This window comes from Lutra lutra, chromosome X (assembly GCF_902655055.1).
Source record: "Lutra lutra chromosome X, mLutLut1.2, whole genome shotgun sequence".
Taxonomy (NCBI): Eukaryota; Metazoa; Chordata; class Mammalia; order Carnivora; family Mustelidae; genus Lutra; species Lutra lutra.
In genome coordinates, this window is record NC_062296.1 from 8,895,135 (window position 1) to 8,922,531 (window position 27,397).

At 37.6% G+C, this 27,397-nt stretch overlaps 1 long non-coding RNA gene across 2 annotated transcripts in view; it reads left to right on the forward strand.

The window, feature by feature from the left end:
• LOC125092439 (uncharacterized) overlaps positions 1 to 27,397 on the forward strand; it is a 322,347-nt gene that overhangs the window by 283,301 nt on the left and 11,649 nt on the right. Inside the window, exon 3 of one of the 2 annotated variants that reach the window (XR_007124926.1) lies at positions 12,862 to 13,131. The exons of the other annotated variant lie outside the window; for it this stretch is intronic. This is a non-coding gene — a long non-coding RNA (uncharacterized LOC125092439). Of the gene's footprint in view, positions 1 to 12,861; positions 13,132 to 27,397 lie in introns of those variants that run through there. 2 annotated transcript variants of the gene reach the window in all.

Below are 27,397 nucleotides of genomic sequence, written 5' to 3' on the forward strand. Positions count from 1 at the left end.
CATTCCCTGTAAGAGATTTTCTTAGTACATTATTCTGATCTCTGCACCTTTTGACCCAAATGCAGGAGCATGCTGAAACTGGATCATACCAGCTTTCGGGAGCCCATTATGTGCATCTCTTCCCAATTCTGTGTTCACTGACATATGTTGGAAGCTTGAAACTGGCCATAGTGAGAATATTCTATACCACATAAATTGGTCAATCCTATATATCAGGGCTTCCTAGAGAGCTGGGTGTTAATTTATGAGCACACCATTGCCCCAACCTGTTTTCCCAGGTTTATCTCTCATTCTACTTTTTCAGTGAAACCTCTTCCTAGTTCATTCCACTCTTTTTTCCTTTACTTATCTTTCCTAATTCTTGACCTTTTCTCAATTTGTTCATTTTGTTAGGAATGCTCTCCTCCTTCCTCTGGTCCTTACCTATCTATGAAAATCATATCCAAGTCAAATCCTTCATCCATGAGTATTATAATATATCCCTCCCAACAATCTCCTTCCATACTCACAGAGCCCTTGTCCCTCTGATAAAAGCAAGTAGAATTTTTGATATTATTTGATGCTTAATTGTGCACATAGCTGCTTCCTTTATAAGTGTGTGAATACTAGTTCAGCATAAACAGTTAGTTTTATACTTGTCTTGCTTTCCTCCAGAAATTCCAACAGAATGCTTTGTACCATAGAAAGTCATTAGTAATAATAATAATATAATAATTTAAATGGACTGAAAAAGGATGGCTCATGATCTTGTGGTACAAGTGCTTAAAAATCTTCTAAATGACTTCTGGATCTTTAGAATTACTGAAATAGAACAAATATTCACTTACTAAAACTGTACATTGATTTCTGAATGGAGTCAAATAGCATATTTTTCAACTTTCATGATACAATGGGGTATTACATATTTTTAGTGAACTTGCTAAAGACTTCTTCATATCACAAAATATTTTTTTGTAAACAATTTGGCATTTATCCAGGCTTATATAATTTACTTGGGTCCCTTCCCATTTAAGTTATTATTGACATCTGCATGATGTATAAACAATTTACATTTACCTTTATTCATATTTCCATTCATTATCTTTGTCAATTGGTCGATCAACTTGCCTCTTTTTATGACAGTGTCAGCTTCAGAAGTACAGAAAATTGATGCATAAGTGGGTTACTAATACACTGACCTTTGGACTTAGCTACTTTATTCATTTGAGAGTATGGTCTGTGAATTTTTATTTTTTTTTTACCTTCACATTCTCCTTTATTTTTTTAAATTTTTTAAATTAACATATCATGTATTATTTGCCCCAGGTGTACAAGTCTGTAAATCATTAGGATTACACATTTCACAGCACTTACCATAGCACATACCCTCCCCAATGTCCATAACCCAACCACCTTCTCCATACTCCCCTCCCCCCAGCAACCCTCAGTTTGTTTTGTAAGATTAAGAGTCTCTTATGGTTTGTCTCCCTCCTGATCCCATCTTGTCTCACTTTTTCCTTCCTTAATCCCACATCCCCCACTCTGCCTCTCAAATTCCTCATATCAGAGAGATCATATGATAATTGTCTTTCTCTGATTGACTTCTTTTGCTCAGCATAATACCCTCTAGTTCCATTCATATCATTGCAAATGGCAAGATTTCATTTCTTTTGATGGCTGCATAGTATTCCATTGTATATATATACCACCTCTTCTTTATCCATTCATCTATTGATGGACATCTAGGTTCTTTCCATACTTTGGCTATTGTGGACATTGCTGCTATAAACATTCGGGTGCACGTGCCCCTTCGGATCACTACATTTGTATCTTTAGGGTAAATACCCAGTAGTGCGATTGCTGGGTCATAGGGTAGCTCTATTTTCAGCTATGTGAGGAACTTCCATGCTGTTTTCCAAGGTGGCTGCACCAGCATGCATTCCCACCAACAGTGGAGGAGGTTCTCCTTTCTCCACATCCTCACCAGCATCTGGTGTTTCCTGACTGGTTAATTTTAGCCATTCTGACTGGTGTGAGGTGGTATCTCACTGTGGCTTTGATTTGTATTTCCCTGATGCAAAGTGACGTTGAGCACTTTTTCATGTGTCTGTTAGCCATTTGGATGTCTTCTTTGCAGAAATGTCTGTTCATGTCCTCTGCCCATTTCTTGATTGGATTATTTGTTCTTTGGGTGTTGAGTTTGACAAGCTCTTCATAGATTTTGGATACTAGCTCTTTATCTGATATGTAGTTTGGAAATATCTTCTCCCATTCTGTCAGTTGGCTTTTGGTTTTGTGGACTATTACATTTGCTATGCAAAAGCTTTTGATCTTGTCGAAGTCCCAGTAGTTCATTTTTGCCTTTGCTTCCCTTGCCTTTGGCAATGTTTCTAGGAAGAAGTTGCTGCGGCTGAGGTCGAAGAGGTTGCTGCCTGTGTTCTCCTCAAGGATTTTGAATGGATTCCTCTCTCACATTGAGGTCTTCCATCCATTTTGAGTCTATTTTTGTGTGGTGTAAGGAAATGTTCCAGTTTCATTTTTCTGCATGTGGCTGTCCAATTTGTTGAACACCAACACCATTTGTTGAAGAGACTGTCTTTTTTTTCATTGGAAATTCTTTTCTATTTTGTCAAAGATTAGTTGACCATAGAGCTGAGGGTCCATTTCTGGGCTCTCTATTCTGTTCCACTGATCTATGTGTGTGTTTTTGTGCCAGTACCATACTGTCTTTTTTTTGTTTTTTTTTTTTTAGTACCATACTGTCTTTTTTTTTTTTTTTAAGATTTTATTTATTTGACAGAGAGAAATCACAAGTAAGCAGAGAGGCAGGCAGAGAGAGAGGAGGAAGCAGGCTCCCTGCTGAGCAGTAAGCCCAATGTGGGGCTCGAACCCAGGACCTGGGATCATGACCCGAGCCAAAGGCAGCGGCTTAACCCACTGAGCCACCCAGGCGCCCCATAGTACCATACTGTCTTGATGATGACATCTTTGTAATAGAGTTCAAAGTCTGGAATTGTGATGCCACCAAATTTGGCTTTCTTTTTCAACATTCCTCTGGCTATTCAAGGTCTTTTCTGGTTCCGTATAAATTTTAGGATTATTTCCTCCATTTCTTTGAAAAAAAAAGGATGGTATTTTGATAGGGATTGCATTAAACATATAGATTGCTTTAGGTAGCATAGACATTTTCACAATATTTGTTCTTCCAATCCATGAGCATGGAACATTTTTCCATTTCTTTGCGTCTTCCTCAGTTTCTTTCATGAGTACTTCATAGTTTTCTGCGTACAGATTCTTTGCCTCTTTGGTTAGTTTGTTCCTAGGTATCTTATGGTTTGGGGAGCAATTATAAATGGCATTGACTCCTTAATTTCTCTTTCTTCTGTCTTTTTGTTGTATAGAAATGCAACCGATTTCTGTGCATTGATTTTATATCCTGACACTTTACTGAATTCCTGTATGAGTTCTAGCAGTTTTGGAGTTGATTCTTTTGGGTTTTCCACATAAAGTATCACATCATTGGCAAAGAGTGAGAGTTTGACCTCTTCTTTGCTGATTTGGATGCCTTTAATTTCTTTTTGTTGTCTGATTGCTGAGGCTAGGACTTCTAGTACTATGTTGAATAGCAGTGGTGATAATGGACATCCTTGCCGAGTTCCTGGCCTTAGGGTAAAAGCTCTCAGTTTTTTCCCATTGAGAATGATATTCGCTGTGGGTTTTTCATAGATGGCTTTGATGATATTGAGGAATGTGTCCTGTATCCCTACACTTTGAAGAGTTTTGATCAAGAAAGTATGCTGTACTTTGTCAAATGCTTTTTCACCATCTATTGAGGGTATCATATGTTTCTTTCTTTTATTAATGTATTGTGTCACATTAGTTGATTAGTGGATGTTGAACCAACCTTGCAGCCCAGGAATAAATCCCACATGGTCATGGTGAATAATCCTTTTAATGTACTGTTGGATCCTATTATTTTGGTGAGAATTTTTGTATCCATGTCATTAAGGATATTGGTCTATAATTCTCTTTTTCATGGGGTCTTTGTCTGGTATTGGGATCAAGGTAATGCTGGCCTCGTGAAACGAGATTGGAAGTTTTCCTTCCATTTCTATTTTTTGGAACAGTTTCAGGAGAATAGGTATTAATTGTTCTTTAAATGTTTGGTAGAATTCCCCTGGGATGCCGTCTGGCCCTGGGCTCTTGTTTGTTCGGAGATTTCTGATGACTGCTTCAATCTTCTTACAGGTTATGGGTCTGTTCAGGTCTTCTATTTCATCCTGGTTCAGTTGTGGTAGTTTATATGTCCCTAGAAATGCATCCATTTCTTCCAGATTGTCAAATTTGCTGGCATATTGTTGCTCATAATATGTTCTTATAATTGTTTGTATTTCTTTGGTGTTGGTTGTGATCTCTCCTCTTTCCTTCATGATTTTATTAATTTGGGTCCTTTCTCTTTTCTTTTTGATAAGTCTGGCCAGGGCTTTATCAATCTTATTAATTCTTTCAAAGAACCAGCTCCTAGTTTCTTTGATTTGTTCTACTGTTCTTTTAATTTCTATTTCATTGATTTCTGCTCTGATCTTTATTATTTCTCTTCTCCTGCTGGGTTTAGGCTTCCTTTGCTGATCTTTCTCCAGCTCCTTTAGGTGTAGGATTAGGTTGTATACTTGAGACCTTTCTTGTTTCTTGAGAATGGTTTGTATGACTATATACTTTGCTCTCGGGACCGCCTTTGCTGTGTCCCAAAGATTTTGAACAGTTGTGTTTTCATTTCACTTGTTTCCATGAATTTTTTCAATTCTTCTTTAATTTCCTGGTTGACCCATTCATTCTTTAGTAGGATGTTTTAGCCTCCATGTATTTGAGTTATTTCCAACTTTCCTCTTGTGGTTGAGTTCTAGCTTCAGAGCATTGTGGTCTGAAAATATGCAGGGAATGATCCCAACCTTTGGTACCAGGTGAGACCTGATTTGCAACCTAGGATGTGATCTATTCTGGAAAATGTTCCATGTGCACTGGAGAAGAATGTGAATTCTGTTGTTTTGGATGGAATATTCTGAATATATCTGTGATGTCCATCTGGTCCAGTGTGACATTTAAGGCCTTTATTTCCTTGTTGATCTTTTGCTTGGATGATCTGTCTATTTCAGTGAGGCGGGTGTTAAGTCCCCTACTACTATTGTATTATTGTTGATGTGTTTCTTTGATTTTGTTATTAATTGGTTTATATAGTTGGCTGCTCCCACGTTAGGGGCATAGATCTTTAAAGTTGTTAGATCTTCTTGTTGGACAGACCCTTTGAGTATGTTATAGTGTCCTTCCTCATCTCCTATTATAGTCTTTGGCTTAAAATCTAATTTATTTGATATAAGGTTGCCACCCAAGCTTTCTTTTGATGTCCATTAGCATGGTAAATGGTTTTCCACCCCCTCACTTTAAATCTGGAGGTGTCTTTGGGTCTAAAATGAGTTTCTTGTACACAGCATATTGATGGGTTTTGTTTTTTTACCCATTCTGATACCCTGTTTTTTTTTTTTCAAAAAAACATGCATCCCTGTGTTTATTGAAGCTTTTTTTTTTTAGATTTTTTTTAAATTTTTTTTTAAATTTTTATTAATTTTATTTTTTATAAACATATATTTTTATCCCCAGGGGTACAGGTCTGTGAATCACCAGGTTTACACACTTCACAGCACTCACCACAGCACATACCCTCCCCAGTGTCCATAATCCCACCCCCCTCCCAACCCCCCCTCCCCCCATCAACCCTCAGTTTGTTCTGTGAGATTAAGAGTCACTTATGGTTTGTCTCCCTCCCAATCCCATCTTGTTACATTTATTCTTCTCCTACCTCCTCGACCCCCCATGTTGCATCTCCTCTCCCTCATATCAGGGAGATCATTTGATAGTTGTCTTTCTCTGATTGACTTATTTCGCTAAGCATGATACCCTCTAGTTCCATCCACGTTGTCGCAAATGGCAAGATTTCACTTCTTTTGATGGCTGCATAGTATTCCATTGTGTATATATACCACATCTTCTTTATCCATTCGTCTGTTGATGGACATCTAGGTTCTTTCCATAGTTTGGCTATTGTGGACATTGCTGCTATAAACATTCGGGTGCACGTGCCCCTTCGGATCACTACGTTTGTATCTTTAGGGTAAATACCCAGCAGTGCAATAGCTGGGTCATAGGGTAGTTCTATTTTCAACATTTTGAGGAACCTCCATGCTGTTTTCCAGAGTGGTTGCACCAACTTGCGGAGAAAGGGGAACCCTCCTACACTGTTGGTGGGAATGCAAGTTGGTGCAACTACCCTGTGTTTTTTGATTGAGGCATTCAGCCCATTTACATTCAGGGTAGCTATGGAAAGATATGAATTTAGTGCCATTGTATTGCCTGTAAGGTGACTGTTACTGTATATTGTCTCCATTCCTTTCTGGTCTGTCACTTTCAGGCTCTCTCTTTACTTAGAGGACCGCTTTCAATATTTCTTGTAGGGCTGGTTTGGTATTTGCAAATTCTTTTAGTTTTTGTTTATCCTGGAAGCTTTTTATCTCTCCTTCTATTTTCAATGACAGTCTAGCTGGATATAGTATTCTTGGCTGCATGTTTTTCTCGTTTAGTGCTCTGAATATATCATGCCAGTTCTTTCTGGCCTGCCAGGTTTCTGTGGATAAGTCTGCTGCCAATCCAATATTTCTACCATTGTATGTTACAGACTTCTTGTCCCGGGCTGCTTTCAGGATTCTCTCTTTGTCACTAAGACTCGTAAGTTTCACTATTCGATGATGGGGTGTGGACCCATTTTCGTTGATTTTGAGGAGGTTTCTCTGTGCCTCCTGGATTTTGATGCTTGTTCCCTTTGCCATATTAGGGAAGTTCTCTATAATAATTCACTCCAATATACCTTCTTCTCTCTCTTCTTCTTCTGGAATCCTAATTATGCTAATATTGTTTCGTCTTTTGGCATCACTTTTCTCTTGAATTCTCCCCTAATGGTCCAGTAGTTGTTTGTTTCTCTTTTGCTCAGCTTGTTTATTCTCCATCATTTGGTTTTCTATATCACTAATTCTCTGTTCTGCCTCATTTACCCTAGCAGTAAGAGCCTCCATTCTTGATTGCACCTCATTAATACCTTTTTTGATTTCAGCTTGGTTAGATTTTAGTTCTTTTATTTCTCCAGAAAGGGCTTTTATTTCTCCAGAATGGGATTTTCTAATATATTCCATGCCTTTTCCGATCCCAGCTAGCACCTTGATAATCATCATTCTGAACCCTAGATCTGACATATTACCTATATCAGTATTGATTAGGTCCATAGCCATTGGTTCTGCCTCTTGTTTGTTTGTTTGTTTTCTGTGGTGAGATTTTCTGCCTTGTCATTTTATCCAGATAAGAATGTATGAAGTAGAATAAAATATTAAAAGGAGGCAAAGGCCCCAGAAAAATGTTTGGGAAGCAAATCAGAAGAGACCCCAAAGTGAGGGGAGAAGAAAGGGTGTAAATATATATATATATACATATATATATATATATATAATAAAAATAAAATAACAATAAATATGTATATATATTAGACTGTCTAATATATGTATATATATTAGACTGGTGAATAAAACTGAGTCACCCACTTGTTTTTGGGTGTATTTTGGTCTCTTAGAAGAAACTACCTCCCAAAATTTTAAAGAAAAACATATATATACACAAAAAAAAAGGGTAAACAATGAAGGGATGGAATATGAGTGTAAAGGTGAAAATTTTAAAAATATTCTAAAAAAGGAATTGATAGGATAAGTTGGTTGGAAAAGGAAAGAAAAAGAAAGTGGAGAGAATTTCCTCATGCTGGGGATGAGATTAAAGCCCTGTGCTAGATTTAGGGTATATTTTGATCTATTAAAAGAAATTGAATCCCAAAATTTGTTAGAAGAAAAAAACCCTATACTATGCAAAAGTAAAGTGAGATACAATGAAGGATAAAATATGACTATAATAATGAAGGTTTAAAAAGATTTTTTTAGAAAGGTATTGTTAATATAGCAAGTTAAAAAACATTGAAAGAGGAAGGAGGGGAAAAAAGAGAAAAGAGGAAAGGTTAAAAAATTAGAATAAGAAAAAAATAAAATTTAAAATATTTAACTTTGCAAGACTAAAGGACCATGGGGAAAAAGCCATATGCGTTGCTTTCCCCTAGCTCTGAAGGTCTTCTATTGTCCTTGATAGGTGATCTTGTTCTTGGCTGAATGTTCTTGTTGATTTTCTGGGGGAGGGTCCTGTTGCAGTGATTCTCAAATGTCCTTGCCTGGGGTGGAATTGTACCACTTGATTTGGTCCCTTGCCAGGGACCAGGCTACATAATCTGTTCGGGTTCGCTCTCGGAGCTTTTTTCCCCTGAATGCTTTTCATAGAACTCTGGAGGATGGGAATGAAAATGGCAGCCTCCCGGTCTCTGGCCGGAGGAGCCAATAGCTGGTGCCCCACTCCTCAGTGCACCCTCAGAGAAAAGCAGTTAGTCCCTCCCTTCTCCCTGCTCTCCAGCCACACTCTGAGTTCACCTGGCCTGTAACTGAGCATTTCTATCTCTGGTGCTAGGCTCTGTTTAGAGTCTCCAAACCCAGCAGATTCCTACCACGCTGCTCCTCTGGAGGAGGAAGGTGAGTCTCCCCGGACCTGCCACTTGTGGTGTTCCTGCTCAAAGAACAGTGGCCTGACTGTGCTGTGGATCACAGTTTAAGGTAACCCTGAGCTGAGAGCCCACTCCTCAGCTCTGTCTCTGTAGCCGGCTTCCCTGCTCTGATACCTGGGAGCTCTGCCATCCTCAGACACCCCCAATCTTTCTGTGACCCCGTGGGACCTGAGACCACAATGTCCCTGTGAGGGCTCCATCCCTGCTTAGCCTCTGGAGTAATATCCCCCCCATGGAGCAGACTTCTAAAATTTTGGATTTTATGCTCCGTTGCTCCACCACTTGCCAGGAGCCGGCCTCTCCTCCTATGGTCTATCTTCCCATCACTTTGGATTCACTTCTCAGCACGTCCTCCCTTTCAGAAAGTCGTCAATTTTCTGTTCCAAGAATTGCTGCCTTTCTTCTCTTCGATCTCCTGTTGGTTTTGTAGGTCTTCCGAATGGTTTGATAACTATCTAGCTGAACTCCTACAACCTGATGTCATCTCAGTCTGCTACTCCTCTGCTTCCTTGACTCTCCCTGGTCTGTAAAATTTTTAATGGAAAAGAATTTCAATTATATCTTTCCTATAGGAAAATCAACAAGTTCTCATTAACAAAAAAGCAAAGATGCAGATAAGCAAAATGAGGTAACAAAATGACCCATTTCATCTACCCAGTGAGAAAAACAATTGCTGTATATCCTTTCCCTTTATATGCATATATTTACTCATTCTTTGATCAGTCATTCAATCATTCATCAAATATTTATGTGCCAAAAACATTTCTAGGTCTTGGAGATAGACAATTGAATAAAACCAACAAAGTACCTGCACTAATGGAACTTAAACTACAAAGATAGATACAAAAAATAAATTATGCATATATTTACAAATATTAGATAGTTTTTAAGAGATAAGACTAGTCCAAGTAAAGGAATAAAAAATATGGTGATGGAGGTGTTATAATTAAATAAAGTAATCAAGGAAGTCCTGTTTCAGAAGGTGACATCAAAGGAGAGGTTTGAATAAAGAGAGAAAGAAGTACATGTAGATATCTGAGGCAAGGGCACAGTAAGCAAAGAGAACATCATCCTGCAAACACAAAAAGGCAGAAATGAACTTATATTTAAGGAGGGGTAAAAAAAATCAATTATGTTTGGAGCACAGTGAGTGAAGGGGTGAATGATATGAGACACAGTCTGGAATATGCATGGCATCAGAATATATAGTGCCCTGTCTGCCATTTTAAGGATTTTGTACTTTGAATATTAATATAAAGACATTTCAGAGTTTTAAATGGGCATGAAACATAATGTGATATATGTTTTTAAAGGGATTGTTTGGTTGGTGTGTAGTCCAAAGGTGGGCAAAGTTGAAAGCAGGGTGATAAACTGTCTTTGGACACATTTTGGAAGTAGAGCTGACAGTCTTCAATAACTGGCTGGGCATGGGACATGAGAAGTGCAGGGGAAGTCAAAGATAAATTCTGGTTTTTGGCGCAAAGAACTAGTAAAATGGAGTTGTTGTTGGAGGAGCAGGTTTGAGTGAGAAAATCCTGAATTTGAATTTTGAGAATGTTTATGATGTTTATTAAGCATCCAAATGAAAATATTAGCTAGATAGTTGGATATAGGGGCACATATTTGAATGCAGTGGCACTAGCTGAAAATAAAAAATTAAGAATCACAAAAGGATACGATATAAAGTCATAGGACTCAGTGACCTCACCTAGGGAGAAGGAATAAACAGAGATGATAAAATGTCCTGGGATGAGCCTTGGAACACTCCAACATTTAGAGATCCAGAAGAAATTAGAAGGGAAAAAAAAGACCAAGGGAAATGGCATGAAGTAGGAGGAAACCAAATTTAATATCCTAGAAGCCAATGAAGAAAATATTTTAACAAGGAATTGATCAACTATATCAAAAGTGTTTAGACTGGCAATTGGATTTGACAATTATGGCACTCATAGATGAAATTTTCAAGATCATTTTAGAGTTAGTTTGGATTTTTGTCATGTTGTATTTAAATGTGATGAGATTAGATATAATAAGTAGACATATTAGAGATGTGCAGTTTTGTCAATTGCTTTAGTAGGGTTAGGCAGCCCTATTGTATGCTCTTTAAGTGTTTGAAAACAGAGAAATGACTCCATTCATTCAACAAATAATAAGTGCCATATATTCTTCCAAGTGCTGAGGGTGGGGCCGATGCAAATAAGATAAATTTCTTAATGCAAGGAGGTCATATTTTAATGGGTAGAGATAGTCAACGTGCTAAATATATGGTGTGTCAAATGGCAATATATGTTACAGAGAAAAATGAAATGAGAAAAGAGTGTAGTACATGCTGGGGTGGAGAAAAGGTTACAGGTTATTTTTTTTTTTAATTTTCCAGCTGTATCAATTGAGAGGACCATGTGGTTCTTGTCTCTTCTCTTATTTCTGTGTTCTATCACATTGATTGATTTACGAAAGTTGAACCACCCTTGCATCCCGGGGATAAATCCCACCTGGCTGTAATGGATAATCCTTTTAATGTACTGTTGGATCCTATTAGCCAGGATCTTGTTGAGAATTTTGGCATCCGTATTCATCAGGGATATTGGTCTGAAATTCTCCTTTTTGGTGGGGTCTTTGCCTGGTTTTGGAATCAGTGTAAGGCTGGCCTCATAAAAGGAGTTTGGGTTTTCCTTCTATTTCTATTTTTTTGTAACAGTATCAGGAGTATAGGTATTAATTCTTCTTTGAATGTTTCATAAAATTCACCAGGGAATCCATCAGGCCCTGGACTCTTTGTTTTTTGGGAGGTTTTTGATCACTGCTTCAATCTTGTTACTGGTTATTGGTCTACTCAGGTTGTCAGTTTATTCCTGTTTCAATCTTGGTAGTTTATGTGTTTCCAGGAAGGCATCCATTTCTTCCAAGTTGCTTCGTTTATTGGCATATAGTTGTTGATAATAAATTCTGATGATTGTTTCTATTTCTTTGGTGTTAGTTGTGATCTCCCCTTTCATGTATAATTTTATTAATTTGGGTCCTTTCTCTTTTCTTTTGGATAAGTCTGGCCAGTATTTTATCGATCTTAATTCTCTCAAAGAACCAAATCCTAGTTTCATTGATCTTCTTTACTGTATTTCTGGTTTCTAATTCATTGATTTCTGCTCTAATCCTAATTATTTCTCTTCTAATGCATGGCTTAGGCTTTATTTGTTGTTCTTTCTCCAGTTCTTTAAGGTGTAAAGTTAATTTGTGTATTTGGAATTTTCTGGTTTTTTGGGGGGGTGTGTGAGGCTTGGATGGCTATATATTTCCCCCTTAGAACCACCTCTGCCATACCCTATAGGTTTTGGACTGATGTGTTTCCATTCTCATTGGTTTCCATGAATTGTTTAAGTTCTTCTTTGATTTCCTGGTTGACCCAAACATTCTTAAGCAGGATAGTCTTTAGCTTCCAAGTGTTTGAATTTCTTCCAAATTTTTTCTTGTGATTGAGTTCCAGTTTCAAAGCATTTGGCAAAATACATCATTCTTTCCTGATTAAAACTCTTCATAGTGTAGGGATAGAGGGAACATTCCTGAATTTCATAAAAACCACCTATGAAAGGCCCACAGCAAGTATCATTCTCAAGGGAAAAGCTAAGAGCCTTTCCCTTAAGATCAGGAACACAACAAGGATGTCCGCTCTTGGCACTACTGTTCAACATAATACTGGATGTCCTAGCAACAGCAATCAGACAACAAAAAGGAATAAAAGGTATTCAAATTGGCAAAAAAGAAGTAAAACTCTCTCTCTTCACAGATGATATAATACTTTATGTAGAAAACCCAAAAGACACCACCCCCAAATTATTAGAATTCATACAGCAATTCAGTAGTGTGGCAGGATACAAAATCAATGTACAGAAATCAGTTGCTTTCCTACACACTAACAATGTAACTGTAGAAAGAAAAATTGGTAATTGATTCCATTTATAATAGCACCAAAACCCCTAAGATATCTTGGAATAAACCTAAAAAAAGAGGTAAATGATATATACTCTAGAATATACAGAATATTTATCAAGGAAGTTGAAGAAGACACAAAAGGTTGGAAAATATTCTGTGCTCATGGATCAGAAGAATAAACACTGTTAAAATGTCTGTGTTGCTGAGAGCCATCTATACTTTCAATGCCATCCTGATCAAAATACCAAAGGTATTTTTCACAGTGCAAGAACAAACAATCCTAAAATCTGTATGGAACCAGAAAAGACCCTGAATCACCAAGGAAATTATGAAAAAGAAAAACAAAGCTGGGGCATCACATTGCCTGATTTCAAGCTGTATTACAAAGATGTGGTCAACAAGATAGGATGGTTTTGGCACAAAAACAGACACATAGACCAATGGAATGGAACAGAATGAAGAGCCCAGATATGGACCTTCAACTCTATGGTCAACTAATCTTTGACAAAGCAGGAAAAAATATCAATGGAAAAAAGACAGTCTCCTTAATAAATTGTGCTGGGAAAATTGGACAGCTATATACAGAAGAATGAAACTTGACCATTCTCTTACACATACACAAAGATAAAGTCTAAATGGATGAAAGACCTCAATGTGAGACAGGAATCCATCAGAATCCTAGAGAATGCGGGCAGTAACATTTTTTACATCAGCCACAGCAACTTCTTTCCAAAAAATGTCAACAAAGTCAAGGGAAACAAAAGTGAAAATGAACTTTTGGGACTTCATCAAGATTAAAAGCTTCTGACATACAAATGACTATCAGACACATGAAAAAATGTTCATCATCACTAACCATCAGGGAAATTCAAATTAAAACCACATTGAGATACCACCTTACACCAATTAGAGTGGCCAAAATTAGCAAGATAGGAAACAACGTGTGTTGGAGAGGATGTGGAGAAAGGGGAACCCTCTTCCACTGTTGGTGGGAATGCAAGTTGGTGCAGCCACTTTGGAGAATAGTGTGGAGATTCCTTAAGAAATTAAAAATAGAGCTTCCCTATGACCCTGCAATTGCACTACTGGGTATTTACCCCAAAGATACAGATGTAGTGAAAAGAAGGGCCATCTGTACCCCAATGTTCATAGCAGCAATGGCCACGGTTGCCAAACTGTGGAAAGAACCAAGATGCCCTTCAGTGGATGAATGGATAAGGAAGATGTGGTCCATATACACTATGGAGTATGATGCCTCCATCAGAGAGGATGAATACCCAACTTTTGTAGCAACATGGACGGGACTGGAAGAGATGATGCTGAGTGAAATAAGTCAAGCAGAGAGAGTAAATTATCATATGGTTTCACTTATTTGTGGAGCATAACAAATAGCATGGAGGAGGAGAAGGGAGTTGAGGGAAATTGGAAGGGGAGGTGAACCATGAGAGACTATGGACTCTGAAAAACAATCTGAGGGTTTTGAAGGGGCGGGGGGTGGGAGGTTGGGGGAACCAGGTGGTGGGTATTAGAGAGGGCACATATTGCATGGAGCACTGGGTGTGGTGCATAAACAATGAATTCTGTTACACTGAAAAGAAATTAAAAAAAAAAAAGAAAGCAAGCAAGCAAAGGGGAAGAAAAAAAAGAGGCAAACCAAGAAAACATTTCTTAAGTTTGGAGAACAAATGAATGGTTACCAGAAGGGAGGTGCGTGGGGGGAATGGGTTAAATAGGTGATGGGGGATTAAGGACTGCACATTTGATGAGCACTGGGGGTTGTATGGACAAATCACTATATTATACACCTGGAACTAATATGCTGTATGTTAACTAAGTGGAATTTAATACAATATTTTTTAAAAATTGCAAGTTCAATAATGAATAAAGCTTGTTCAACTTAAAAAAAAAAGAATGTGGGCTCTGGAGCTAAGCAACTTGGGCAAAACTATGGTTAGGCTGGTTACACACTATGTGAAGAAACTACTTAATTTTTCTGTACATGTGTTTTATCTTTTTAAAATCACAACAATGTTTTAAGGAGTAAATTAATTATTATTTAGAAAACGCTTCAAATAATTCCTGGCACATAGGAAGTTCCATTAATTTAATGGCTCTTAATTTGATTTTTACACTTAAATTCTTAGCTAGTTTTAGGACTCTTACATCTATTATAATTTAATCAATGCAAACCCCTGTGTTTACTGCTCTATCCCTTAACACCCTTCATATAGTACATGCTCAATAAATACGTGCTCAATAAATGAACTTAATTTTGCAGAGAAAAAGATCAAAAGCTTCTGCATAGTAAAGGAAACAGTCAACAAAACAAAGAGGCAACCAATGGAATGGGAGAAGATATTTGCAAATGATGCTACAGATAAAATGCTGATGTCTAAGATCTATAAAAAACTTCTCAAACTCAACACCCCCCCAAAAAAATAATCAAGTCAAAAAATGGTCAGAAGACATGAATAGACACTTCTCCAAAGAAACATACAAATGGCTAGCAGACACATGAAAAAATGTTCATCATCATTAGCCAACAGGGAAATTCAAACCAAAACCACATTGAAATACCACCTTACACCAGTTAGAATGGCAAAAATTGACAAGACAAGAAACAACAAATGTTGGATAAGTTGTGAAGAAAGGGGAACCCTCTTACACTGTTGGCAGGAATGCAAGTTGTTATAGCCACTTTGAAAAACAGTGTGGAGTTTCCTCAAAAAATTAAAAATAGAGCTATCCTATGACCCAGCAGTTGCACAACTGGGTATTTACCCCAAGGATACAGATGTAGTGAAAAGAAGGACCACATCCACCCCAGTGTTCAGAGCAGCCACGTCCACAATCGCCAAACTGTGAAAGGAGTTGAGATGCCCTTCAGGAGATGAATGGACAAAAAAGATATGGTCCATATATACAATGGAATATTACCCAGTCATCAGAAAGGATGAATACCCAGCTTTTGTATCGGACATGTATGGAACTGGAGGAGATTATGCTAAGTGAAGTACATCAAACAGAGAAGACAGTTATCATATGCTTTCACTTGTTTGTGCAATATAAGGAATAGCATGGAGGAGATTAGGAGAAGGAGGGAAAAATGAAAGTGGGGAAATCAGAGGTGGAGACAAACCATGAGAAACTCTAGACTCTGGGAATCAAACTGAGGGTTTTAGAGGGGAGGGTGTTTAGGGGATGGGTTGGCCCAGTGATGGGTATTAAGGAGGGCCTAGATTGCATGTTGCACTGGGTGTTATATGCAAACAAGGAATCATGGAACACTACATCAAAACGAATGATGTATTGTATAGTGACTAATATAACACAATAGAAAAAAAAAAACTCTGGCTGTTTTTAAAATTTATCATTATTGGGGCACCTGGATGGCTCAGCCCATCAAGTGTCCTCCTTCAGTTCAGGTGATGATACCATCCTGGGATCCTGGGATCCTGGGATCCTGGGATCAGGAACCCTGTGTCAGACTCCCTCCATCTCCCTCTGCTCCTCGCCATGCTTGTGCCCTTTCTCCCTCACTATCAAAGAAATAAAATCTTTAAATAAATAAACAACAAAAAGTAAATTCTCATTGTCACTGTTTTTTAGTAATTTGATTATAATATACTTTGATGTGACTCTCTTTAGGTTTATTTTCCTTGGAGTTCATATTTCTTAGATCTGTGAATGTATAATTCTCCTCAAATATAGAAAATTTCTAGGCATAATTACAGTTTGATATTGTTTTACAGTTCAGTGGTGCTCTATTCATATTTATCATTCATTCTTTTTTTCTCTATGAGCCTTAATTTGGATAAATTCTATTGTCATAGCTCCAAACCCACTGATATCTCCTTTTGCAAGTCTAACTTGCTAATAATTATATCCAGCATTTTAAAAATTTCACATATTTTGTATCTCTACAAGTTTCATTGGGTACATTTTTCCTCCTCTCCTCTTTATGTTCCTATTTAACAACACCCTATTTCTGTCTACCATCTTGAGCACATGAGGCGTATATACTAATATACACATATTAGTTATTTTGTTGTCTCCTTCTGCTAGTTCTACCATCTTTGTTGTTTTTGGATTTGTTTCTATTGGTTGATATTTTTTCTCCTCATTATAATGGATTATATTTTCCTGCTCCTTTGGGCCATTGGGAAATTTTCTTTTTGGATACTAGAATTTGTTGCAATTTAAAAACAGTACGGTTTTATTCTGACTTGCACTTTAGTTACTTTGAATCAATTAGGTCAGTTCAAGGCTTGATTTTAACTTTGTTAGGTATGTTCCAGAGCAACTTTTTTTTTTTTCAGAGCAACTTTTAATCTAGAGATAATATAGCCTCACTACTAAGGTGATAGCATTCTGAAGATTCAACCAGTATATGATCCATATATTCCATGTATTACAAAATCTTTTCCCTCTGTTTGTGGGAGCACGAACTGTTCCTAGATGTGTGTGGACTTCAGTAATTGCCCTGCCTAGTCCCTTCTGCTTATTCCATTCAAAACCTCAGGTAATTTCCTGTCATGCATGCATAGCTCAGTACTCAGCCAAGGACCTGAGGATCCCCTCTGCATAAATCCGGAGACCCTTCATTCTCTTTGTGCAGCTCCTTATTCTCCAGTAATGTGTCCCACAAATTTTTGCCTCTTTGGTTTTCCCAGGTTTCTACTTATATCTTCTTGACTCAGGATTACTGCGGGCTCTGATTGGGTTCTCCCTCCCTGAGATGTAGCCTACAAAGGGCTACAAGGAAATAAGCTGGTAAAATAATAATGCTTATCTGTTGTCCTTCTGTCAGGGATACTACTCCTGTTTGTTGTCCAATGCCTGAAAATCCTTGCTTTATATTTTTTCTGGTTTCCTATTGCTTAAAGCAGGAGGGTCAATCCAATTCTTACTACTTCATCTTGACCAACATTTAGGTTTTGAGATCCCTCTGGCTGCGGCTATGTGGAGAGTAGACTGAAGGGAAGAAAAGGGGCAACAGGGAGACCAATTAGGAAGCTACTATGCAAATATTCAGCTAGATAACATGATGGCTTGGATATGGGTGGCCCAGGGTGGACTGAGGGGCGTGGTCACAGTTTGGATATACTTTGAAGGTAGAGGCAATAGGATTTCCTTACAGAGTAAGTGTGAGTTATGAGATATAGAGAGGAATCAAGAAAGACTAAAATGTTAACATTTATTTTCTCATTTATTTCATGGTTATTAGTTTGCTTGGTTTTCTAGCTCTCTAACTTCAGTCACCTGCTTTCTTAAAATATTGTCCATTTGTTGCTTTAAAAAAATATTGTCCATTTGATTGAGATTTTTGAAATGTATTTCCATAGAGTTATAAATATTCTTGGGGTACATGGGTGGCTCAGTCATTAAGCATCTGCCTTCCGCACAGGTCATGATCCCAGAGTCCTGGGATGGAGCCCTGCATTGGGCTCTCTGCTCAGCGGGAAGCCTGCTTCTCCCTCTCCCACTCCCCCTGCTGTGTTCCCTTTCTTGCTGTGTCTCTCTCCATCAAATAACAAATAAAATCTTAAAAAAAATTCTTTACTTCTTCAAATCCCTATGTAAATATACCCACTTTTTCATTTCTAAAAATGTAGAGTTTTTTTTCTTTTTCTTATATTTTCAACTGGATTGCCAGGGGTGTGACTATTTTTTTTATTGAAGTATAATTGACTAATATTAATCTATTACTTTCATGTGTACAACATGGTGATTCAACATTTGTATACATTATGAACTGAATCACTACAATAAGTCTAGTTACTGTCACCATACAAAGTTAATACAATATTATTGACTGCATTCTCTGTGCTGTACATGACATGCTCATGAATTATTTATTTTATAACCGGAAGTTTGTACCTTTTGATCCTCCAAAACATCTTATTTTAATCAAGTCTACACATGCAGCTAGTGGATATGACTATTTTAACTCAAATCTGTCACACGGAAAAGTTATTAATTGCAATAGAATCAGGATTCCACAATATGATGTGGGAAACTTCATCATAGTTATATAGTCAGTAAAATTGTGTCTTATCAATGCATAGATTCATTCTAGAAATGTTTTTTTAAAAGATTTTATTTATTTGACAGACAGAAATCACAAGTAGGCAGAGAGGCAGGCACAGAGAGAGGGGGAGGCAGGCTCTCGGCCGAACAGAGAGCCCGATGCGGGGCTTGATCCCAGAACCCTGGGATCATGACCTGAGCGGAAGGCAGAGGCTTTAATTCACTGAGCCACCCAGGCGCCCCTAGAAATGTTTTTGAGCTGACTCTATATCCAGAATTTTGGAAGAGAAAGGCAGCAAAAACAAAAATCTTGTATGCGTATAGCACTTTGTAGTTTCTACAATGAACATTCACATTATTTTCTTTGATTATCTTAACTACAACATGAAAAAACCCTCATCAGTGTTTTACAGGGTAGAAAATACAACTCAGAATGGTAAATTCCTTTGCCTAATATCATATTTAGTAAATGCCAAAGCCAATGCTTTTTTTCCCCCAATGATATTCTGCTTTTTGTGTAAGGGCATTAGGTATGTTGATGTGTGTATGTATGTGGGGCGGGGTGGTGAAGTGTTTGTAGTTATTTATAGTTCCCTTGTGTTTTTGCCATTAAATTTGGATTGAGATTATGGCTTATAGAACCACAGTAAGGATGAAAATAAAAAGTGTCTGATGTAGTATAACGTAATTTACATGTATTGTACCCTCCCGAAATCTCTACTTTGTTTTCATGTTTTATTTTAAAAAACTTACCTATGCTAAAATGCTTTTTGAATATAAATTCCTAATTAGGTATAATGAAGCTATTTGTCATGAAGTTGGAGTAATTTAAAATGATTATTTAAACCTCCACTTTATATGTGTTTATTTCCCCATAGATCTGACTGGGGATATTTGTAAGTGAAATGAAAAGAACACAAATTATTTTAAAGCATATTAAACTAAAATATTCTGATGACAGAGAACAGTGTAAAATAAAAGGAGAAAAAGTGTATACACTTGTTCTTACTAAGTATTAGAAAAGAGTGATCTTGGCATAGGACTGGATATCATACATCCACAGGTGTGGTCATGAATCAAAATTTAAAAGAAACTTTTTATAAAAAATACCTTTTAAAATGACAGCACTCTTGTATCCAAAGGCACAGTTTGTTTTTTTATTTTCTGGTTGTTGCCGTTCAGAATTTCCACATAAGACTAATTCAATAGCAATTTTAATTCATGAAAAAAATGCTATATACCAGACAGATACTGCTTCCTATTCAGCCATCTCATAGATGAGTTTTATGCTATCACAAGACATCAAACAATAAAATCAATGTAGTATATTTTAGCAAAGATAGATAATATACTGGAATCTGTGAGTCCGAGAATACGGTTTGCAGAGGACAAAGCATTTTACAAGGATTCTCATATATTTTCATGCCAGTCTAAGGGTGTTTCCACAAAGTAAAACACATGACCCTTATTTTATATTGTGCCATGTATATCTGGCTTATGTTTAGTTAGACAAAGAGACCAAAGTGACCTAAAATTCTTTGTATTGGACACAGAGATATTATTGAGAATCTTTTAATTGAGAAGTTTTGCTTCTCCAGGACAGTAAACAAGACCCACTCACTTACATATTCAGTAGCTGGAAGCCAGTATATTTTGCAAACCCTAAGAGGAGATTGATTTACATAATGATGGCTATCATACCACATTAACGATTTTAACTGAGATGACTACTTTGCCTTAGATCAAGCATAGAGAAGAACCAGTCAGTCTCACTAGCACCATGTCACAGCTGGAGGGATGATAGGTAACAGTTTTCTGAAACATTTCATTAGGCTAATTTCTATTATAAACAGATTCCTGGAAACAAACATGCACAGGCGCATCCAAACACACGCGCGCGCACACACACACACACTTCACTTTAAAAAAAAAATTACATTTACCTAGTCTTGCCTGTGCTTTTTGCCAATAATTCTACTGGCTGGCCTGTGGGGGATGTTTGCAAAAATGTTTGCATTTCCCTCCTGTCCCCTCCAAACCTTTGTTTCACCACAATTATGAAGAGAACAAATGTTCACATTTTCCAAAGGTTTACCATTTTCAAGAAGAACACAAAAGCTCAACCGCAATGAGTGTTCACTTGCTGGGAGGGAGCCAAATACAAACAGATGTTTAGCTTTTATGTGTTGAACTTTTTTGTTTCTGGGCTTGCTACTTAGAAGAATACATTTTGTTTCTAGACATGAATTGATTCCTAGCATCAGAATTCTGCATCATGAAAGGGAGAATTAACCAGCCATATTCTGGCTTATCCAGAAGGTAGTCCACTTCCTGACGTTTGAGATCTTAAGAACAAATTTGTGTGTCCTCCCAAGTGGCTATAGACAGAGCAGCCTTAGACAGGAGGCCTAGATCCTACTTGTGTGACCATGAATAATCATCTGTTTCTCTCTAAGTCTTAGTTTCTTGTGTATATGAGAAGAGATACCATCTAAGATTAAGTAAGTTTAAATAAAGCCTTAATATTCATGGGGAAAATATTGACAGTTTAAAGTTTGTTAGAAGTAAATTCTTTTTTTTTCAACCTTTCTTATTTTTATTTTTTATAAACATATAATGTATTATTTGCTCCAGGGGTACAGGTCTGTGAATCGCCAGGTTTACACACTTCACAGCATGCACCATAGCACATACCCTCCCCAATGTCAACCCCACCCCCCTCTCCCAACCCCCCTCCCCCCAGCAACCCTCAGTTTGTTCTGTGAGATTAAGATTCTCTTATGGTTTGTCTCCCTCCTGATCCCCTCTTGTTTCATTTATTCTTTTCCTACCCCTCAAACCCCCCAGGTTGCATCTCCACTTCCTCATATCAGGGAGATCATATGATAGTTGTCTTTCTCTGATTGACTTATTTCGCTAAGCATGATACCCTCTAGTTCCATCCACGTCGTCACAAATGGCAAGATTTCATTTCTTTTGATGGCTGCATAGTATTCCATTGTGTATATATACCACATCTTCTTTTTCCATTCATCTGTTGATGGACATCTAGGTTCTTTCCATAGTTTGGCTATTGTGGACATTGCTGCTATAAACATTCGGGTGCACTTGCCCCTTTGGATCACTACATTTGTATCTTTAGGGTAAATACCCAGTAGTGCAATTGCTGGGTCATAGGGTAGCACTATTTTCAACATTTTGAGGAACCTCCATGCTGTTTTCCAGAGTGGTTGTACCAGCTTGCATTCCCACCAACAGTGTAGGAGGGTTCCCCTTTCTCCGCATCCTCGCCAGCATCTGTCATTTCCTGACTTGTTAATTTTAACCATTCTGACTGCTGTGAGGTGATATCTCATTGTGGTTTTGATTTGTATTTCCCTGATGCCGAGTGATATGGAGCACTTTTTCATGTGTCTGTTGGCCATCTGGATGTCTTCTTTGCCGAAATGTTTGTTCATGTCCTCTGCCCATTTCTTGATTGGATTATTTGTTCTGTGGATGTTGAGTTTGCTAAGCTCTTTATAGATTTTGGATACTAGCACTTTATCTGATATGTCGTTTGCAAATATTTTCTCCCATTCTGTCAGTTGTCTTTTGGTTTTGTTAACTGTTTCCTTTGCTGTGCAAAAGCTTTTGATCTTGATGAAATTCCAGTAGTTCATTTTTGCCCTTGCTTCCCTTGCCTTTGGCAATGTTCCTAGGAAGAAGTTGCTGTGGCTGAGGTCGAAGAGGTTGCTGCCTGTGTTCTCTTCAAGGATTTTGATGGATTCCTGTCTCACATTGAGGTCTTTCATCCATTTTGAGTCTATTTTCATGTGTGGTGTAAGGAAATGATCCAATTTCATTTTTCTGCATGTGGCTGTCCAATTTTTCCAACACCATTTATTGAAGAGGCTGTCTTTTTTCCATTGGACATTCTTTCCTGCTTTGTCGAAGATTAGTTGACCATAGAGTTGAGGATCTATTTCTGGGCTCTCTTTTCTGTTCGTTTGATCTATGTGTCTGTTTTTGTGCCAGTAGAAGTAAATTCTTTTTTTTTTTTAAAGATCTTTATTTATTTGACAGACAGATCACAAGTAGGCAGAGAGGCAGGCAGAGAGAGAGAGAGGAGGAGGAGGCAGGCTCCCTGCTGAGCAGAGAGCCCGATGTGAGGCTTGATCCCAGGACCCTGGGATCTTGACTTGAGCCAAAAGCAGCGGCTTTAACCACTGAGCCACCCAGGCGCCCCAGAAGTAAATTCTTAATAAACAAATTTATTTTTATTCTCTTTGTCAACATGGGTAACAACTTGATTTATATAAGCAGAGACTTTAGAGCAAGACTGTTGGACAAAAATCTCTGTCTCTGTGTGACCTAGAGGAAGTTTCCAGAATCTCAAGACATCTCAGTTCCTTCATCAGTAAAATGGATATAGTGGTACAAGTAGCCACCACATTTAGTTGTGAGGATTAAATGAGTTGATAATGAGGACAAATGGTAAATTCTTAGAAGATATAGCTGTAATTTCTCCAAAATATTATTTGATATACCAAGAAATTATAAATCATATAAAGCATTATGAAGAAAAGATGAGCTCCAAGAAGTTAAAGTGATAAATAAGTGCAATTAAGTTAAATGCACTATCCTCCAACAATAGTATATTTGTACCAAGGGTACAGGTCTGTGAATCGCCAGGTTTACACACTTCACAGCACTCACCATAGCACATACCCTCCCCAATATCCATAACCCCACCCCCCTCTTCCAACCCCCTCCCCCCATCAACCCTCAGTTTGTTTTGTGAGATTAAGAGTCACTTATGGTTTGTCTCCCTCCCAATCCCATCTTGTTTCATTTACTCTTCTCCTACCCCCTCAACCCCCCATGTAGCATCTCCTCTCCCTCATATCAGGGAGATCATATGATAGTTGTCTTTCTCCGATTGACTTATTTCGCTAAGCATGATACCCTCTAGTTCCATCCACGTCGTCGCAAATGGCAAGATTTCATTTCTTTTGATGGCTGCATAGTATTCCATTGTGTATATATACCACATCTTCTTTATCCATTCGTCTGTAGATGGACATCTAGGTTCTTTCCATAGTTTGGCTATTGTAGACATTGCTGCTATAAACATTCGGGTGCACGTGCCCCTTCGGATCACTACGTTTGTATCTTTAGGGTAAATACCCAGCAGTGCAATTGCAGGGTCATAGGGTAGTTCTATTTTCAACTTTTTGAGGAACCTCCATGCTGTTTTCCAGAGTGGTTGCACCAGCCTGCATTCCCACCAACAGTGTAGGAGGGTTCCCCTTTCTCCGCATCCTCGCCAGCATCTGTCATTTCCTGACCTGTTAATTTTAGCCATTCTGACTGGTGTGAGGTGATATCTCATGGTGGTTTTGATTTGTATTTCTATTTGGGCTCTTTTATGGGCTGAATTGTGTTTTTTCCCCAAAATTCACATATTGAAGTCCTAACCTCCAGTATCTCAGAATGTGACTGTATTTGTAGATAGAACTTGGAAGAGATGATTAAGATAAAGTGAGGTCACTAGGGTAGGCCATAATCCATTTGAACTAATGTCCTTATAAGAAGAGGAGATTAGGACAGACACACGGGAATGACCATGAAATATGGACATCAACAAGCCAAGGAGAGAGTCCTTGGAAGAAAGCAACCATACCAACACCTTGATCTTGACTGCTAATATCCAGAACTGTGAGAAAATGCTTATCTCGTTTAACCCGCACATCTAGTATTTTGTTACACCAGCTCTAGCAAACAGGCTTCAAAGCCTGCATGCCTTTCATTTACTACCCGCAACCCCACTCTTGCCCCTTCTTTTTCCAAACAGAATGGTTATTACTTATTTTAATGATGGTCACAAAGAATCAAAGAAATTTTAGCATTATTTTAAAAATAAACTTTATTTTGGAATAATTTTAGATTTACAGAAAATAATGCAAAAATACTACAGAGTTTCCATATACCATGTGTTCCTAATGTTGACATCTTACATTATCATGGTACATTTGTAAAAACTAGAACCAACATTATTACTAACTAAACTTCCACTAATGTCCTTTTTTTCTGTCTCAGGATCCATTCCAGGATAGCACATTGCATTGGGTCATCGTATCTCCTTAGGCTTCTCTTGGTTGTGATTGTTTCTTAATCTTTCCTTGTTTTTCCTGACATTGACAGTTTTTAAAAATGGCTGGTCAAGTGTTTTTAATGTCCCTCTGTTGGAAATTGTCATATTTTTCTTATGATTCGACAGAAGTTAGGGGGTTTTAGAGAAATACCACAAAGGTAAAATGACCTTTCCATCACATCATATCAGAGGGCACATTTTGTCAACATGATCATTACTGGTGATATTAACTTTGATCATTTGGTCAAGATAGTTACAATGGACCATATGTGTCCCCACAAAATTCATATGTTGAAATCCTAATTCTTAATGTGGTGGTATTAGGAGATGGGGCCTTTGGGAGGTGATTAGGTCATGAGAGTAGAGCCTGTATGAACAGGATTAGTACCCTTATAAAAGGAACCCAGTGACATTCTTTGCCCTCTTTCTTCCATGTAGGGATCCAAAATGAAGTTGACAGTCTGCAACCCACAAGAGGGCTCTCGTAAGAACTCAACCATCTTCTCACTCTGATCTTGGACTTCCAGCTTCCAGAAATGTGAGAAATAGATTTCTGTCATCTATAAGTGACCTAATATATGGTATTTTGTTATAGGAGCCCACACTGACTAAGACAGAAGTCTTTGTCAAGTTTCTTCATTATAAGGTTTCCCCTTTTACACTATCCTTTGGAAGGAGTCATTAAGTGTAGTTCACACTCATTTGAAGGTTGGGGATTTAATTCCATCTCCAGGAGGGAATGACATCTACATATATCATTTGGGCCAACCCTCCATGTGATACCTTTCTACTACCATGTTTGTCCAAGAGCCTATATCACCCTCCTGCTTCTTGTCTTTAGTAGCCTACCTCCCTGGACCATAATTTAGATCATTTCCTCATCAGAGATCACCTATCTCATCATTATCTCAATACCTTTCTCTGTGTTATGTGAAAGCTAAACAATATGACACTGATCACTCCTTAGCTGTTACTGGTGATTTACTTTGTTAGCCTGATCAAACCACATTTGAATTTTGGAAGATTTTTAAGGATATCGTTTGATAAACAAAATGAGCAGTTCTAATCATAGGCACTTCAATCACAATGACAGGAAAACAGGCTGGTTCCAGGCAGCAAAACATTTATTCTCTTCATCATTTAAGAATCTTGGAAAATTTGAGAATTGTCTTGCCTTTTCTCTAGTAAGACATTATTACATGAGTGGTTTGTTTTCTAAAAGAAAAAAAATCATTTGTATCTGTCACTATGTATTTATGATTTCTCCTTCTTTTCCTAAGAGTCTTGTCCTTTAATTCTGTTTTGTGAACCTTACTATAAGCTTAGAGAAATGTGAAAAACTTCAACAGGATGTGGTATACAAGCTACATCATTCTTGTAATGATTTAGCTCTGAGTAGCTCTTGATTGCAAGTTAAATCTATATATATGGCTGATGTGCAGTTCATTGTATGTTCTGTTCAGCAAATTTTAACAGATACCTTAAGGTATTTCTGATTGACAAATGATATGTTGCTTCTTTGAAGGAGAAAGCTATATCAGACTGCTGTTAGTGTCAGGATAGTGAAGGACCATTTTAATTACATATATAAAGAGATACCTGATAACAAGGAATAGCTGAGAGAAAATGGGAGGGAACAATTTACAAGTATATATAATGCTATCTGGATGGTTCAGGCATGTTTTTAAAGATGAGTCCCTTCTTTCTGTGATTTTTAGGAGCAAAAAGGTGTCAAGGTTATGAATTAACTTTCAATCTATCAGTACTGTATTACAGAGAGATTTGGAAGGCTCAGAGCAATATTTCACTCTCAGTTGAAAATCCACATAAAGGGCACATTCCCATGCTTTTGTTTCTTATGTGGTTAGTGTAGCAATAGAATGTGGCACACTGTTTTTATGGTACACTTTCAAGTTGTTTTCTGATGAAAAACAAGCTGAAATTTGGAAGATGGAACTATAAAAGTGTCCAGGTGTTCCTGTAAAGGAAGTCATGAACTGAAGGGATGTAAATGATATTCTTTCCAATCATAGCAAACGTGTCTTTTTGTCTTTTCAAATCAGTATTTTTCCCTTAAGATGTCAGTTTTTTATTTTAATTTTTATTAAGCTTTTAATTTTAATTCCAGTACAGTTAACATACAGTGTTATATTATTTTCAGGTGTACAATATTGTGATTCACCAATTCTATCCTTTTTAAACCCATTTGAAGAAGGTAACATTTTCTGTTTTCAAGACCTACAGCCTCATTCCCACCGTCCATACCCTGCCATTTTTGTCCATCTATATTTGTATGATTGATTCATTCATTCAACAATATCTGTTGATCACTTATGATATTCTAGGTATTATTCCAGATCTTAGGGATTCAGCAGTGAGTGTAATAGATACAGTCTCAGTGCTAGTGGAGTGTATTCTTGTGTGAGAGACTTGCATTAATTAAATAGCCAAAAGAATGAGTATAAAATGACAGCAAGACAAGTAGCATGATGGCAAATGACATGGGGCTAGGAGAACTTAAAACAGGATAATTTGACCTATTCTCTTAGTAAGGAGTCTCAGAAACAATTCCCTCTCAATGCCAGGGCCCCTAAAACAGATGTTACTTTATAAGACGACTATGTTTTCATTGT